Raw genomic sequence first — 15,969 nt, forward strand, 5'->3', positions numbered from 1 at the left:
TCACCCTACCCTTCCAGTGTCCTTGTCTGTGTCCCTGTCTGCGTCGTCCTCGTGGGAGGGGATCTCCGGGTGTTGTCGGGGGTGGCCAGCGCTAGCCAGGCCTACCATTTCCCATTCAGGTTTCCAGAGCCCAAGGTAATGAACCAGCCTCCTTCCCCATTTCACCATCCCCAAAGATCTCCTCTCTGCGCTCTCCCCACAACCCCAGAAGAGCCCTCCTGATTTGCAGCCCCATATTCCCCCTGCGGCCAGAGCTGTCCCCAACCCGAAGACCAGCTTTCCCTGTAACCACCCTTACTATTTGCGTGCCCAGTGCTAGGGCCTAACGGGAGCCTGGGGCGGGCAGAGTGACCCCAGGGCAGGCGGAGATGGTGGATGTAGCCCCCACTCCCAGCTATCAGGCCACAAGGCCCCTCGAGTTCTCCAGGGCAGTCTCATTGGCTCGAGGACAGAGACCACCCCCAGTCAGAGCCCACCGGTCCTCAGAGAGCGCTCTCAGGACAGGTCCCTGATTGGGGGGTTGGGGAGAAGGTGGGATCCAGTGCAATCCTTCCTCCCCACCTCCTCAGGATTACTCGGGCCCAGGGGGCCCTGTGTTTCTGACCTGGGCTGGACTTTTGGATTTTGGGCATCTGAAAACCCCCTTCTCAGAGGAGCCTGTACCGTCTGGTGGGAACTGAGGATGTTAAATCCGGGGAGGGGGAGAACAAAGTGGGGATCCTGGAGGGGAGGGGTGGCCAACCCCACTTGAAGAAATGGATCTCGAAAAATCTTGCTCTCCTCATCCTCCCAGCCTGCACCGTCATTCCCTTATGGTCTTTCCCCGTCGTTTGCTATGGCGCTTGTGGATGCTGATTGGCTGCAGCTTTGACCTGGACCTCTCTTTGGCTTCTGGGAAGGTGCGGTGGGCAGGCCTTTGGACTTGGTACAGAAACCTGGGTCCGGATTCAGTGAGTCCCTGCTCCTACACGCTTGGAGACCCAGAGCTCAGTCCTGTCCATCTGGGCCGCTCCCCCAATTTGGATCTCCGACAGGATCCGGGACCCCGGCGCTGGGCCCGGGCAGTGTGCGGACTGCCCACTGACCCACTGACACCGTCTTCCAGCCCCCATCCCGTGGGCAAAGGATCATCAGGTAAGGGACATCGGCAGAAGCTCGAGGTGGGTCTGCACGGATTCTCCCCAGCGCTGCGATGCCTCCTTGTTCAAGTGGGGAAACAGACCCTGAGAGGGCCTGGGACTTGCCCAGGATCTCACAGAATTGTGGGAGCAGAGCAGGAACAAAACACAGAGATAATAAAAATAATGATGGAATTTATTAAGCACTTACTATGTGCAAAGCACTGTTCTAAGGCGCTGGGGAGGTTACAAGGTGATCAGGTTGTCCCACGGGGAGCTCACAGTCTTAATCCCCATTTTACAGATGAGGTAACTGAGACACGGAGAAGTTAAGTGACTTGCCCAAAGTCACACAGTTGACAATTGGCAGAGTCAGAATATGAACCCATGACCTCTGACTCCAAAGCCCGGGCTCTTTCCACTGAGCCACGCTGCTTCTCTAAGAGATCTCCTTGGCCTCTGAGCTGGAACCTGGGTGTCCTCGGAGTCAGGACTTGGCAAGGCTGCAGATGTAGGGGTCTTTGCAGCTCCAAACACACACACACACACACACACACAGACCTTCCCCAAGCCCGCCTGGGAGTGCATTTGGGGCAGGGATAGAGAGAATTGGAGAGTACAACTGAAAATCCGAATGCGTAGCTGAATGCATCTGGGTCTGCATGTCTGTATATATGTCTTTCTGTACATGCGGGTATGTCGTATGTCTATGGACATCTCTGGGCCCATATACATCTTCCATTCATTCATTCAGTTGTATTTATTGAGCGCTGCCTAAGCACTTGGGAGAGTACAGTATAACAACAGACACGTTCCCTGCCCACCACAAGTCCACAGTCTAGAGAGGGAGACAGATATGAATATACGTTCATTCAGTTGTATTTATTGAGCGCTTACTGTGTGCAGAGCACTGTTCTAAGTGCTTGGGAAGTACAAGTTGACAACATACAGAGACGGTCCCTACCCAACAACGAGCTCACAGTCTAGAAGGGGGAGACAGGCAACAAAACCCAACGTGGACAGGTGTCAAGTCGTCAGAACAAATAAAATTGAAGCTAAATGCACATCATTAACAGAATAGTAATATGCACAAGTAAAATAAATAGAGTAATAAATCTGTACAAGTATATACAAGTGCTGTGGGGAGGGGAAGGAGGTAGGGTGGGGGGATGGGGAGGAGGAGAGGAAAAAGGGGGCTCAGTCTGGGAAGGCCTCTTGGAGGAGGTGAGCTCTCAGTGGGGCTTTGAAGGGAGGAAGAGAGTATATATATATATATATATATATACTGTGGGGATGGAAGGGAGGATGTCTGCATGAGCAACCCCTTTTATCTTCACTTCTTTTGAATGTGCTTTCATCCTCCTCAGCAGTGGATCATTGGAGGGAGAATCAGGCATAGAGAGAGGAGAGTTAGGATTGTCGGACAGTCTGTTCTGGGGCACTCGGGGAAAGTCAGGGACAGAGAGGGAAGGGTCAGGAATGTCGAATGGTCCATGCTGGATCACAGGGGAAGAATCAGGGATATTGGATAGTCCCTGCTGAGTTGCTGGAGGGAGAGCCAGGGATGGAGAGGGGAGAGTTATCGTGGTCATCCCTGACCATGAGTGTGAGTGACCAGGAGCGCATATACGATTGAATGAATATGATTCTTTCACTGTTAGAGACAGTGCCACTGTTGAAGACAGAGTCCTGGAGCGAACAGGCCTTGGAGCTCAAGAGGCTGGTGATTTCTTCTTCCACTCCTTCATTCATACATTCAATCATATTTACTGAGCGCTTACTGTGTGCAGAGCACTGTCCTGAGCAGTTGGAAAGTACAAGTCGGCAGCATATAGAGATGGTCCCTACCCAACAATGGGCTCACAGTCTAGACAACAAAACAAAACATGGAGACAGGTGTCAGAAAGCTATATGCACATCATTAACAAAATAAATAGAACATTAAATATGTACAAGTAAAACAGATTAATAAATCTGTGCAAATATATACAAGTGCTGTGGCGAGGGGAAGGAGGTAATAATAATTATTTAATTATTAAAAATTTTATTTTTTAAATTATTATTAAAATGGGGATAAAAACTGTGAGCCCCCTGTGGGACAACCTGATCACCTTGTCACCTCCCCAGCACTTAGTACAGTGCTTTGCACATAGTAAGCGCTTAACAAATACCATCATTATTATTATTATTATTATTATTATTATTATTACAGTCTTCATCCCCATTTTACAGATGAGGGAACTGAGGCACCGAGAAGCTGAGTGACTTGCCCAAAGTCACACAGCTGACAGTTGCAGCATGGCTCAGTGGAAAGAGCCCGGGCTTTGGAGTCAGAGGTCATGGGTTCAAATACCGGCTCCACCACTTGTCAGCTGTGTGACTTTCTTTGGGCAAGTCACTTAACTTCTCTGGGCCTCAGTTCCCTCCTCTGTAAAATGGGGATTAAGACTGTGAGTCCCATGTGGGACAACCTGATCACCTTGTATCCCCCCAGCGCTTAGAACAGTGCTTTGCACATAGTAAGCACTTAACAAATGCCATCATCATTATTATTATTATTATTACAGTCTTTATCCCCATTTTACAGATGAGGGAACTGAGGCCCAGAGAAGTTGAGTGACTTGCCCAAAGTCACACAGCTAATTGGAGGAGCCGGGATTTGAATCCATGACCTCTGACTCCAAAGCCTGGGCTCTTTCCACTGAGCCATGCTGCTTCTCGCTCAGAAAAGCACATAGTGCTCAGAGGCTGTGGTAGGGTGATTATCAAGTGCTTAAAGGGCACAGATCCAAGTGTCCTGGGGTGTCCAGTGCAACCTGTAACCGAAACAGCTGCGCAAAGAGACCTCCCTCTTCCCCGCCATGTCTCTCCTGCTCCCTCCTCAATCAATCAATCAACCAATCATATTTATTGAGCGCTTACTGTGCGCAGAGCACTGTACTAAGCGCTTGGGAAGTGCAAGTTGGCAACATATAGAGACAGTCCTGCAGACAGGAAGCAGGCCAAAGTCAGTCTCTGTCTCATCGATCCTGGTTTCTCTTCCGGGTTGGAGCTGTATCGATCGGTTACGGGTCAGTTGGACTTTGGGAGTCCCTCCTGGAGCCTGCAGCAGCAGTCTTCACCCCTTTGCCCCCTCCGTTCATTCATTCAATCGCATTTATTAAGCGCTTACTGTGTGCAGAGCACTGTACTAAGCGCTCCACTTTCTAGCATCCAGCTGATCTGTCTTCCAACTCCAGCCCCAGCGAGGAAATTCATTCATTCATTCAGTCATTCATTCAATCGTATTTATTTAGCACTTACTGTGTGCATCCACATCATTAAAAGCAGCGTGGCTCAGTGGAAAGAGCCCGGGCTTTGGAGTCAGAAGTCATGGGTTCAAATCCCAGCTCCACCAATTGTCAGCTGTGTGACTTTGGGCAAGTCACAACTTCTCTGTGCCTCAGTTACCTCATCTGTAAAATGGAGATTAAAACTGTGAGCCCCCCGTGGGACAACCTGATCATCTTGAGCCCACTGTTGGGTAGGGACCGTCTCTATATGTTGCCAACTTGTACTTCCCAAGCGCTTAGTACAGTGCTCAATAAATACGATTGATTGATTGTAACCTCCCCAGCTCTTAGAACAGTGCTTTGCACATAGTAAGTGCTTAATAAATACGATTGAATGAATGAATGAATGCCATTATTATTATTAATAATAATAATAATAAAAGACCCTACATGGTGGCTCCACGTCCCCACCTTCCTCAAATCCCCTCTTTTCACCCTCAGGCTCATAGGAAAAGTTGACACCACACACATACACATTCACTCAGGACCCGCCCCCCTTCAAACCACCACCCTTACCTATTCATTCACTTATCTCTTCTCCTATCCCAGGATGATTACTCTTTTCTCCTCCCCCAGTAACTAAAAAACTAGTCTCTATAGCTCTTTCCTGTTGGAAGGCAAACTCCTTGAGGGCTGGGATCCTGTGGTCAGACATTGAGAAGACCTTCCCCATAGCTGGGTGTGGTGAGTAGAACAGTGCTTTGCACATAGTAAGCGCTTAATAAATGCCATTATTATTATTTGGGGCCAGTGGGAAGGGGCTGACGTGGCTGGAGGCAGGGGATTGCCCTGCCTTCCGAGCCTGAGATTCATTCAATAGTATTTATTGAGCGCTTACTATGTGCAGAGCACTGTACTAAGCGTTTTATCCGTCCTCATTCATCTGAGGCCTTGGGCTGGGGCAGGCAGGTCCGGAGGGCGGGGGGCCGTCTCTATATGTTGCTAACTTGTACTTCCCAAGCGCTTAGTACAGTGCTCTGCACACAGTAAGCGCTCAATAAATATGATTGAATGAATAAATGATAGGACATAGACAGGGTTGAACAGCACCAATGCCAGGCCTGGTTCCTGGTTCACAGCAGCCCAATTCCCTCCTACTTAGTTTTCCGGCCTCATGTGAGACAGGGACCGTCTCCAACCCTGATTATCTTGTATAATAATAATAATAATAATAATAATAATAATGGCATTTGTTAAGTGCCTACTATGTGCAAAGCACTGTTCTAAGCACTGGGGAGGTAACAAGGGATCAGGTTGTCCCACGTGGGGCTCACAGGCTTCATCCCCATTTTCCAGATGATGTAACTGAGGCCCAGAGAAGTGAAGTGACTTGCCCAAAGTCACACAGCTGACAGTTGGCCGAGCCGGGATTAGAACCCATGACCTCTGACTTCCAAGCCCGGGCTCTTTCCACTGAGCCACGCTGCTTCTCAGTATCTATCCCAGCCCTTAGAACAGCCTTTAGCAAGTAGCATAATTATAAAAGCAGTCACTTCTCTATGCCTCAGTTCCCTCATCTGGAAAATGGGGATGAAGCCTGTGAGCCCCACGTGGGACAACCCGATGACCTTGTATCTACCCCAGCGCTTAGAACAGTGCTTGGCACATAGTACTTCACAAATACAACCATCATCATCATCACCCTTGGCCGCTCGCTTTCAGCAGATGGATGGCCAGCAGCCACTGAGACTGTCACCAACCCTTTCAGTGAGGAGTGAGGGAGGAGTAATAATAATAATGATAGTATTTGTTGAGTGCTTACTATGGGCCAGACACTGTTCTAAGCGCTGGAGTGGATACAAGCAATTCGGATTTGTTACAAGGACTGAACCCCCACTTTACAGATGAGGGAACTGAGATACGCCGCCCCTCAGCTCCGGCCGATAGCCCACCCCGGCCACGGCCCTTCCTCCCTCCTCCTCTCCTGCCCTCTTCCTCTTCCCCCGTCCTGTTCCCTCCTCCCCTTTCCCCTCCCTCCTCCTTTCTCCTCCACCTCTCCTCTTCCCCCGTCCTGCTCCCTCCTCCCCCTTCCCCCGGCCACCTCCTCCCCCTGCCCTCCTCCCTTCTTCCCCCGCCCTGTTCCCTCCTCCTCATTCTGCATCCTCCTCCTGATTACTCCTCCTCCCTCCCCCCTTCTTCCCCCGCCCTGTTCCCTCCTCCTCATTCTGCATCCGCCTCCTGATTACTCCTCCTCCTCCTCCCTTCTTCCCCCGTCCTGTTCCCTCTTCCTCATTCTGCATCCTCCTCCCGATTACTCCTCCTCCTCCCTCCTCCCTTCTTCCCCTGTCCTGTTCCCTCTTCCTCATTCTGCATCCTCCTCCTGATTCCTCCTCCTCCTCCTCCCTCCTCCCTTCTTCCCCCGTCCTGTTCCCTCCTCCTCATTCTGCATCCTCCTCCTGATTCCTCCTCCTCCTACCTCCTCCCTTCTTCCCCCGTCCTGTTCCCTCCTCCCCCTCCTGATTCCTCCTCCTCCTCTGTCTTCCCCCGTCTAGTTCCCTCCTCCCCATCCCCCTCCCTCCTCCTGATTCCTCCTCCTCCTCCTCCCTCCTTCTCCCGTCCTGTTCCCTCCTCCCCAGCCCCCTCCCACCTCCTGATCCCTCCTCCTCCCTCCAGATCCTCCTTAATAATAATAATGATGATGGCATTTATTAAGCGCTTACTATGTGCAAAGCACTGTTCTAAGCGTTGGGGAGGTTACAAGGGGATCAGGTTGTCCCACGGGGCGGGGGGGTGCTCCCAGTCTTAATCGGCATTTTACAGATGAGGGAACTGAGGCACAGAGAAGTTAAGTGACTTGCCCAAAGTCACACAGCTTGTACTTCCCAAGCACTTAGTACGGTGCTCTGCACAGAGTAAGCGCTCAATAAATACGATTCAATGTATATGTTTGTACATATTTATTACTCTATTTTACTTGTACATTTTTATTCTATGTATTTTATTTTGTTAATTTGTTTTGTTGTCTGTCTCCCCCTTCTAGACTGTGAACCCGCTGTTGGGTAGGGACCGTCTCTAGATGTTGCCGACTTGTACTTCCCAAGCGCTTAGTCCAGTGCTCTGCACACAGTAAGCGCTCAGTAAATCCGATTTAATGAATGAAAATTGGTGGAGCTGGGATTTGAACCCATGGCCTCTGACTCCAAAGCCCATGCTCTTTCCACTGAGCCACGCTGCTTCTCCTTCCTCCTTGATCCCCGCTGCTCCCAAATCCCGGCCCTGGGAATCACCACCGGTGGGCCCAGACCCCCCGAAACGTTAACCCCCAGACACAGGGAGCTAGGGGGCCAGAGGCAGGGAGGGAGAAAGAGAGATAGGGACAGTTATATTGCCAACTTGTACTTCCCAAGCGCTTAGTACAGTGCTCTGCACACAGTAAGCGCTCAATAAATACTATTGAATGAAAGAATGACAGGCGGGCAGGCAGGGATAGAGATAGGGCGACAGAAAAACTGGGAAAGACAGGAAGCAGCAGAGACAGGGACAGGAAGAGATAGGGTCATGGAGAAGCGAAAGTCTTCGCTGGGAGATCTCTGCAGCCTTGCTCGGGTAAGAGCAGGCTGGAGAGTGGGTGGCCATGAGAAATAAATGGCGAGGGAATTAAAGTAATAATAATAATAATAATAATGGCATTTCATTCATTCATTTTATAAATATTTATATATTTATGTATTTATTGAGCGCTTACTGTGTGCAGAGCACTGTACTAAGCGCTTGGGAAGTACAAGTTAAGTGAATGTATCTTAATGAAGTGCATTTAAGTGAAGCAGCATGACTCAGTGGAAAGAGCACAGAGCTTTGGCGTCAGGGGTCATGGGTTCAAACCCTGGCTCCACCAGTTAGCTGTGTGACTTTGGGCAAGTCACTTAACTTCTCTGTGCCTCAGTTACCTCATCTGTAAAGTGGGGATTAAGACTGTGAGCCCACCGTGGGGCAACCTGATCACTTTGTAACCTCCCCAGCGCTTGGAACAGTGTTTTGCACATAGTAAGCTCTTGATCATGATCATGATCAATCGTATTTATTGAGCGCTTACTATGTGCAGAGCACTGTACTAAGCGCTTGGGAAGGACAAATTGGCAACATATAGAGACAGTCCCTACCCAACAGTGGGCTCACAGTCTAAAAGGGGGAGACAGAGAACAAAACCAAACATACTAACAAAATAAAATAAATAGAATAGATATGTACAAATAAAATAAATAAATAAATAAATAGAGTAAAAAAATATGTACAAACATATATACATATATACAGGTGCTGTGGGGAAGGGAAGGAGGTGAGATGGGGGGGATGGAGAGGGGGACGAGGGGGAGAGGAAGGAATAATTGCCATCATTAAGTGCTCACTATGTTCCAAGCACTTTTCTAGGCGCTGGCGTAGATACAAAGTAATCAGATTGTCTCATTCATTCATTCAATCGTATTTATTGTGCGCTTACTGTGTGCAGAGCACCGGACTAAGCGCTTGGGGAGTCCAAGTCGGCAACAGATAGAGAGACGGTCCCTACCCAACAACGGGCTCACAGTCTAGAAGGGGGAGACAGACAACAAAACACAACATGGAGACAGGTGTCTCCCGTGGGGCTCCCAGTCTTCATCCCCATTTTCCAGCTGAGGGAACTGAGGCCCAGAGAAGTGACGTGACTTGCCCAAAGTCACCCAGCTGACAGGTGGCGGGGTCGGGATTAGAACCCACGACCTCTGACTCCCAAGTGTATCCCAGGCTTGGAAGGCAGGGCAATCCCCCGGCCCCTCCCCCGGCCCCAGCCCCTCCTCCGTCTCCCTCGTCTCCGCCGCCGCCGTGGCCTCTCGGGCGGCCCAGCCGGACCCCAAAGTCGGCGGTAAGTTTTGGGGGCCGCGGTCGGGCCCCTCCCCTCCCGCCTGAACTCTCCCAGCCGCGGCGGAGGGGGGCTTCTGGGACTCGGGTGGGCAACAGGGGAGGGGGGCCTGGAACTCGGGGGGTCAGGGGAGGGGGTCCCTGAAACACGAGGAGGGGGGCCTGGGACACGAGGAGGGTCAGGCGAGGGGGTCCTGTAACACGAGGAGGGGGGCCTGGGACTCGGGGGGTCAGGGGAGGGGGCCTTGTAACACGAGGAGGGGGGGCCTGGGACTCGGGGGGTTAGGGGAGGGGGGCCTGGGACTCGGGAGTTCAGGGGCGGGGTTCTTGTGACTCGGGGGATCAGGGGAGGGGGTCCTGGGACTCGGGGGGACATGGGAGGGGGGTCCTGTGACTCGGGGGGTCAGGGGAGGGGGTTCTGGGACTCGGAGGGTCAGGGGAGGGGGTCCTGGGATTCGGGAGGTCAGGAGAGGGCGTCCTTTAACACGAGGAGGGGGGCCTGGGACTCGGGGGGTCAGGGGAGGGGGGCCTGGGACTCAGGGGTTCAGGGGCGGAGGTCTTGTGACTCGGGGGGTCAGAGGAGGGGGTCCTGGGACTCGGGGGGTCAGGGGAGGGGGTCCTGGGACTCGGAGGGTCAGGGGAGGGGGTCCTGGGACTCGGAGGGTCAGGGGAGGGAGCCCTGGGATTCGGGGGGTCAGGGGAGGGCGTCCTGTAACGTGAGGAGGGGGGCCTGGGACTCGGGAGGTCAGGGGAGGGGGGTCCTGTAACACGTGGAGGGGGTCCTGGGACTCGGGGGGTCAAGGGAGGGGGTCCTGTGACTCGGGGAGTCAGGGGAGGGGATCCTGTAACACGAGGAGGGGGTCCTGGGACTCGGAGGGTCAGGGGAGGGGGTCCTGGGATTCCGGGGGTCGGGGGAGGGGGTCCTGAGATTCGGGGGGTCAGGGGAGGGGGTCCTGGGACTCGGGCGGTCAGGGGAGGGGGTCCTGGGACGCGGGGGGGGTCAGGGGAGGAGGTCCTGGGACTCGGGGGGGTGTCAAGACAGGGGGTCCTATAACACGAGGAGGGGATCCTGTGACTCGGGGGGTCAGGGGAGGTGGTCCTGTAACACGAGGAGGGGGTTCTGGGACTCGGGGGGTCAGGGGAGGGGGGCCTGGGACTCGGGGGGTTTAGGGGCGGGGGTCCTGTAACACGAGGAGGGGGTCCTGGGACTCGGGGGGTCAGGGGAGGGGGGCCTGGGACTCGGGGGGAGTCAAGAGAGGGGGTCCTATAACACGAGGAGGGGATCCTGTGACTCGGGGGGTCAGGGGAGGTGGTCCTGTAACACGAGGAGGGGGTCCTGGGACTCGGGGGTTCAGGGGAGGGGGGCCTGGGACTCGGGGGGAGTCAAGAGAGGGGGTCCTGTAACACGAGGAGGGGGTCCTGTGACTCGGGGGGTCAGGGGAGGGGGTCCTGGGCTTTGGGGGGAGGCCCTTTTGACCCATCCACTCTCCGGCCAATCTATGGGGTGTCCAGAGCAGAGATCACAGCTCCCCTGGAGATGATGATGATGATGGTAGTATTTGTTAAGCCCCTATTGTGTGCCAAGCACTGTTCTAAGCACTGGGGTAGATCCAAGGTCATCAGCTTGTCCCACACGGGGCTCACAGTCTTCATCCCCATTTTCCAGATGAGGGAACTGAGGCACAGAGAAGGGAAACGGCTTGCCCAAAGTCACACAGCTGACAAGTGGCGGAGCCGGGATTAGAACCCACGACCTCTGACTCCCAAACCCGGGCTCTTGTCACCAAAGCCACGCTGCTTCTATGGTGCTTAGTATGTGCAAGGCATTAGGTACAGAGAAGCGGCGTGGCTCAATGGAAAGAGCCCGGGCTTTGGTGTCAGAGGTCGTGGGTTCAAATCCCGGCTCCACCAACTGTCAGCTGTGTGACTTTGGGGAAGTCACCGAACTTCTCTGGGCCTCAGTTGACTCATCTGTAAAATGGGGATGAAGACTGTGAGCCCCCCATGGGACAACCTTATCACCTTGTAACTCCCCAGAGCTTAGAACAGTGCTTTGCACATAGTAAGTGCTTAATAAATGCCATCATTATTATTGTTATTATTATAAGCCCTGCGGTAAATGCGAGTTAATCATCATCATCAATCGTATTTATTGAGCGCTTACTGTGTGCAGAGCACTGTACTAAGCGCTTGGGAAGTACAAGTTGGCAACATATAGGCACAGTCCCTACCCAACAGTGGGCTCACAGTCTAAAAGGGGGAGACAGAGAACAAAACCAAACGTACTAACAAAATAAAATAGAGTTAATCAGGTTGGACCACAGTCCCTGCCGCACATGGGAATCACAGTCCAAGTAGGAGAAAGTCACACAGCTAAGTGGTGGAGTCGGGATTGGAACCCACGACCTCCGACTCTTAGTCCAAGCGCTTAGTCCAGTGCTCTGCACACAGTAAGCGCTCAATAACTACGATTGAATGAGTGAATGAAAGAATGACTCCCGCGCCCTGGAGATGCCCCGAGTTGTGTGATGTGTGTTGGGGTGAGGGGGGGATTGGTGGTGGGGGCGAGTATCTGAGTGCTTGCTTGCGGCTCATTTGTGGCCGGAGATTGACTCTGCTGATGAGCAAAGTCTCCACTCCACAGCCAAATTACACTTCCCCCTTCCCCCATGGGGCCAAAACCGGAGGGGCTGGAAGAGTAAGAGTCATAGGGAGGGGGGCTTCTCCTGGCCAGCCTGGCCTCAATCAATCAATCAATCAATCCATCAATCGTATTTAGTGAGCGCTTACTATGTGCAGAGCACTGTACTAAGCGCTTGGGAAGTACGAGTTGGCAACATATAGAAACAGTCCCTACCCAACAACGGGCTCACAGTCTAGAAGGGATGGTCTGTGGCCTAATTTCCAAGTGCTTAGTACAGTAAGCGCTCAATAAATACGATTGAATGAGTGAATGAATGAAGCACTGGGGTGGATACAAGGAAATCGGGTTGGACAAGGACAGGGAGAAGTGGTTCTGCTTTTTTTAAAAAATGGTATTTGTTAAGCGATAACTACGTGCCAGGCACTATACTAAGCGCTGGAGTACAAACAAGCTAATCAGATTGGACACCGTCCCCCTCTCACGTGGGGCTCACTGTCTTTATCCCCCATTTTACAGATGAGGCAGAGAATAATAATAATAATAATAATAATAATAGCATTTGTTAAGCGCTTACTATGTGCAAAGCACTGTTCTAAACGCTGGGGGGGATACAAGGTGATCAGGTTGTCCCACATGGAGCTCACAATCTTAATCCCCATTTTACAGATGAGGGAACTGAGGCACAGAGAAGTGAAGTGACTTGCCCAAAGTCACACAGCAGATGGGTGGTAGAACTGGGACAGTGCTCTGCACACAGTCAGCGCTCAATAAATATGATTGAATGACTTCTAGACTGTGAGCCCGTTGTTGGGTAGGGACTGTCTCTATATGTTGCCAACTTGTACTTCCCAAACGCTTAGTACAGTGCTCTGCACACAGTAAGTGCTCAATAAATACGATTGAATGAATGAATGAGGGAATTAGAACCCAGGCCCTTCTTACTCCCAGCCCTGGGCTCTATCCACTAGGCCGTGTTGCTTCGGACGTGACATTTCCATTCGTTCATTCGATTGTATTTATTGAGCGCTTACTGTATGCAGAGCACTGGACTGAGCACTTGGAAAGTACAATTCAGCAACAAATAGAGACAATCCCTACCCCATAACAGGCTCACAGTGTACAACCCTCTTATGCTGCCCATAATAATAATAATAATAATAATAATAATAATAATAATGGCATTTGTTAAGCTCTTACTATGTGCGAAGCACTGTTTTAAGCACTGGGGAGGCTACAAGGTGATCATGTTGTCCCATGGGGGGCTCAGTTTTAATCCCCATTTTACAGATGAGGTAACTGAGGCCCAGAGAAGTTAAGTGACTTGCCCAAAGTCACACATCTGACAGTTGGCAGAGCCAGGATTTAATAACAATAATAATAATATTAGTGACATTTTGTTAAGTGCTTACTATGTGCAAAGCACTGTTCTAAGCACTGGGGGGACACAAGGTGATCAGGTTGTCTCACTTGGGGCTCACAGTCTCAATCCCCATTTTACAGATGAGGTAACTGAGGCTCAGAGAAGTGAAGTGACTTGCCCAAGGTCAAACAGCAGACATTCATTCAATCGTATTTATTGAGCGCTTACTGTGTGCAGAGCACTGGACTAAGTGCTTGGGAAGTCCAAGTTGGCAACACATAGAGATGGTCCCTACCCAACAACGGGCTCACAGTCTAGAAGGGGGAGACAGACGACAAAACAAAACATGTGGACAGGTGTCATCAGAATAAATAGAAATAAAGCTAAATAATCATAATAATAATGGCATTTATTAAGCGCTTACTATATGCAAAGCACTGTTCTAAGCACTGGGAAGGTTACAAGGTGATCAGGTTGTCCCTCGGGGGGGCTCACAGTCTTAATCCCCATTTTACAGATGAGGGAACTGAGGCCCAGAGAAGTGAAGTGACTTGCCCAAAGTCACACAGCTGACAATTGGCGGAGTCGGGTTTGAACTCATGACCTCTGACTCCAAAGACCGGGCTCTTTCCACTGAGCCACGCTGCTTCTCTTCATGCACATCCTTAACAAAATAAATAGGCAAGTGGCGGAGCAGAGATTTGAACCCATGACCTCTGACTCCAAAGCCCGGGCTCTTTCCACTGAGCCACGACACTGCCCTTGTGTTTGACCTGCGCTGGGGCTTGGGGGGGCGGGAACCAAGCTGGCCTGGAATGCCCTCCCTCTGCCCATCCGCCAAGCTAGCTCTCTTCCTCCCTTCAAGGCCCTACTGAGAGCTCACCTCCTCCAGGAGGCCTTCCCACACTCAGCCCCCTCCTTCCTCTCCTCCTCGTCCCCACTCCATCTCCCCCGTCTTACCTCCTTCCCTTTCCCACAGCACCTGTATATATGTATATATGTTTGTACAGATTTATTACTCTATTTATTTTACTTGTACATATCTATTCTATTTATTTTATTTTGTTAATACGTTTGGTTTTGTTCTCTGTCTCCCCTTCTAGACTGTGAGCCCACTGTTGGGTAGGGACTGTCTCTAGATGTTGCCAACTTGTACTTCCCAAGCGCTTAGTCCAGTGCTCTGCGCACAGTAAGCGCTCAATAAATACGATTGATTGATTGGGGCTGGGGGGAGACCCTCATTCTGACTGGGGGCCCCCCTGAGAGGGTCCCTCTTCTCCTCCATCTGGGTTGTGGCCCAGGATTGGCGACGGGAATGGTCTGTTGGGTAGGGACTGTCTCTATATGTTGCCAACTTGTACTTCCCAAGCGCTTAGTCCAGTGCTCTGCACACAGTAAGCGCTCAATAAATACAATTGAATGAATGAATGAAATGGTTTGGCTCAGGCCTGGGCAAGCTGGGGGGCTAGGCCGGGGGTGCCCCTCTCCCTCAGGCTACTTGCCCTTCTCCCAGCCCCAGAAGTTTCCTCAGGCCTCACCCCCCTGCTCCCTGCTCCCCACAGAAGCATGTGAGGAATGTGCAGCCGCCTTGCCCGCCGCTCCGCATGGAGGCCCTCTGCCCACCGAGCCCCCCCAGAAACAGCCGAGGGTCTTTCATTCATTCAGTCGTACTTATTGAACGTTCACCGTGTGCAGAGCACTGTACTAAGCGCTTGGAAAGTACAACAGAACCACAGAGACGGCCAGTCCCTGCCCACGACGGGCTCACAGTCTAGATGGAGGAGGCAAGCATCGATACGAGTAAACAGGCAAGACTGTGAGCCCACTGTTGGGTTGGGACTGTATATGTTGCCAACTTGCACTTCCCAAGCGCTTAGTCCAGTGCTCTGCACACAGTAAGCGCTCAATAAATACGATTGATTGATTGATTGATTGATTGAATAGAATTATTCTTCCTTCAAAGCCCTACTGAGAGCCCACCTCCTCCAGGAGGCCTTCCCACACTGAGCCCCCTCCTCCCCCTCTCCATCCCCTCCTGCAGAATCCTGCCCTTGCCCGCTGCTCCCCACCCTGCTCCCACGGGAGCCTGGACCGGGCAGAGCCTGGCCAGAGGGGAGACATCCTATTCATTCATTCATTCAATCGTATTTATTGAGCGCTTCCCGTGTGCAGAGCAATGTACTAAGCGCTTGGGAAGTCCAAGTTGGCAACATATAGAGACGGTCCCTACCCAACAGTTGGCTCACAGTCTAGAAGGGGGTTTTCTCCCCCCCAACCCCCAGAGTCTCCTACTCGGTGCGGGGGTGTTGCGGGGGTACAGGACCGGCAACCTGAATATTAACAAATACCACAATTGCACAGGCCTGGGAGTTGGCTACTTGTCTGCTGTGTGGCCTTGGGCAAATCACTTTATTTCTCTGGGACTCAGTACCCTCATCTGTAAAATGGGGATTCATTCATTCATTCATTCGTATTTATTGAGCGCTTACTCTGTGAAGAGCACTGTACTAAGCGCTTGGGAAGTACAAGTTGGCAACATATAGAGATGGTCCCTACCCAACAGTGGGCTCACAGTCTAGAAGGGGGAGACAGAGAACAAAACCAAACGTATTAACGAAATAAAATAAATAGAATAGATATGTACAAGTAAAATAAATAGAGTAATAAATACGTACAAAC

General features: G+C 51.6%; 1 protein-coding gene across 1 annotated transcript in view; it reads left to right on the forward strand.

The window, feature by feature from the left end:
- Positions 1-9,254: 9,254 nt before the first annotated feature.
- The window catches only part of PLXNB2 (plexin B2), a 106,360-nt gene continuing 99,645 nt past the window's right edge, over positions 9,255-15,969 (forward strand). The window contains exon 1 of the mRNA XM_038756036.1: positions 9,255-9,290. The gene's annotated coding sequence lies outside the window, so the exon portion shown is untranslated. The remainder of the gene's footprint in view (positions 9,291-15,969) is intronic.

This window comes from Tachyglossus aculeatus, chromosome 14 (genome assembly GCF_015852505.1).
Source record: "Tachyglossus aculeatus isolate mTacAcu1 chromosome 14, mTacAcu1.pri, whole genome shotgun sequence".
Lineage (NCBI taxonomy): Eukaryota > Metazoa > Chordata > Mammalia > Monotremata > Tachyglossidae > Tachyglossus > Tachyglossus aculeatus.